Source organism: Helianthus annuus, chromosome 11, assembly GCF_002127325.2.
Source record: "Helianthus annuus cultivar XRQ/B chromosome 11, HanXRQr2.0-SUNRISE, whole genome shotgun sequence".
Lineage (NCBI taxonomy): Eukaryota > Viridiplantae > Streptophyta > Magnoliopsida > Asterales > Asteraceae > Helianthus > Helianthus annuus.
Genome location: NC_035443.2, coordinates 67931793 through 67933914, shown reverse-complemented (window position 1 = coordinate 67933914; position 2122 = coordinate 67931793). Strand labels below are relative to the sequence as shown.

The 2122-nt window shown below is 31.9% G+C and overlaps 1 non-coding gene across 1 annotated transcript; it reads right to left on the bottom strand.

Moving 5' to 3' along the window:
• Positions 1 to 1171: 1171 nt before the first annotated feature.
• On the bottom strand, positions 1172 to 1242 carry TRNAC-GCA. Its single transcript has one exon. It is a non-coding gene; the product is annotated as a tRNA-Cys (tRNA).
• Between the last annotated feature and the right edge of the window lie 880 nt (positions 1243 to 2122).

Below are 2122 nucleotides of genomic sequence, written 5' to 3'. Positions count from 1 at the left end.
CTTCAATATTAGCTTCTATCTTCAATAGATGTAATTATTAATCCATATATGTAATTGACGTAGAACCCAATTCTAGTTCGTTTGATACATCTATTTATTCCGATGAATCTGAAATAATTGTTTTACTATTATAGAATATATTTCTCCACTAGAATCCAATGGAATTTGAAAATGAAGATATTTTGATTTGAATTGAAATAATTTTCAAATAAAAAATGCGTTGCAGAACGATCTATAAAACAATTGATACCGTTTCATTCCTCAACTAAATTAGGAGTGCTTCTAAAGTCCACTTCTTCCCCATACTACGAGTGAAAGGGAAAATGTAAAGACTACCATTAAAGCAGCCCAAGCGAGACTTACTATATCCATGTGAATTATGTCACTTATCTCTATGATAGAATTATTCCATTATTGCTCACTAATAATAGTAGAATTAATGGTCCAGAGTCAAAAAGGGATTCTGGCCGAACACTATTGATGAACCAATCAAATAAATCCATTTCAAAAATTCCTATATTATTTCTAATCGGGAAAGACTAAACACAAGTAAAATAAAAAATAACATTACAAAGGAATGTTACTAATGGAACATCTAGTAATAAAATAAATAAGAGGGTCCATTCATTTTTTATTGCCCTTCAAAGTAAAAATAGATCAATTGCTATCTATTACAAAATTTTCCTATTTGATCTAATACGTACCCTTTCCCGATTGTCTCTCTGAAGGAGTTGAGAGATAGTATATTATACTTTTGACAAGGGGTTAAAAAAATTTTTCACCTTTTATTTTCGATAAAAAAGGAAATTATCCATCTCAATCTAATCTAATAGTGATTGAATGCCTTAACACTCAGAGATTCTCGCGAGTCTATATATGTAGATTATAGTATAGAAAGAACTTCCCCCAACCAGTAGTTAAATTATCTGCCGGCTATCCAAACCCAATCAGTAGACATTACATTAATAGTAGAAAGGAATCGGGAAGTCTTGCTTCGACCATGACAATCTTTCTTTTCATTTTCGATTCAAAAATTGATTTACAAAATATCCAGAACGGATGTTTAGAATCAATCAAGTATTAATAGTCCCCTAATTCTGTTCTACTGGATAAAATTTGGTTGAGTTATATCAGCAGAACAGAATAAGAGATTTCGATTCGTTTGTTGATGAGGCGGCACCCGGATTTGAACTGGGGAAAAAGGATTTGCAGTCCCCCGCCTTACCACTCGGCCATGCCGCCAAAACGATACACAATAGGATCAAAATTTCCCTTTTGGGTTGTATTACTAAATTTTAGTTTATTGTAATTGCATCCTGTTTTTAATCCTTTTTTTAATTTAGAAAAATTAGAAAAGAAACCATTTTTCCCCTTTTGATTGTCTTTGATCTACCCCTTCGATTGATTATATAGTATCTCAAAACACACAATGCCAAAAAGCTTCCCCTCACTTTTATATTGAAAAAGAAAATGTATATTTTCACTCAAAAAAACCAAAATTGATGACAAATGGGAACCATTAACTATTCGTTGACTGAGAATTCGTGAATGATTATTGGATTTGAATCTAAAATTTGGTTTACCTAATGACATAAGAAAATACAAATTGATACATACTTAATTGATTCTTTTGAATCAAAAATCCTTCTCAATTTCCATTATAATAAAAATGATAAGTATATGTAAACCCCAGAACGGAAATTGTTATAAAGATACAAAATTGGCTATTTAGAGTATGTTGCCTATAAATAAAAAAGAAATTTTTTGGAACAAAAAAAGGCCCGGCTGGGTATTGACCGGGACAGGCCAAAAGGGCGCTTCGAACAAAATAAAAGCAAGAAGGTCTTCTTTATTTCTTTTTCTATTTGGATCTTTCGGGCATCTAAATGGAATTGCTAATTCTATAATAACGATAAAGAATGTGAAAGAAATACTTTCTTTAATCCTTATTTGATGTGTAATGTAACATAGTAATTATCTTTTTCAATTGGGAGAGATGGCTGAGTGGACGAAAGCGGCGGATTGCTAATCCGCTGTACGAGTTATTCGTACCAAGGGTTCGAAGCCCTCTCTTTCCGTTTCCGTTGATGACTTTCTATTTTTTTTCTTTCAAATTTAGCAA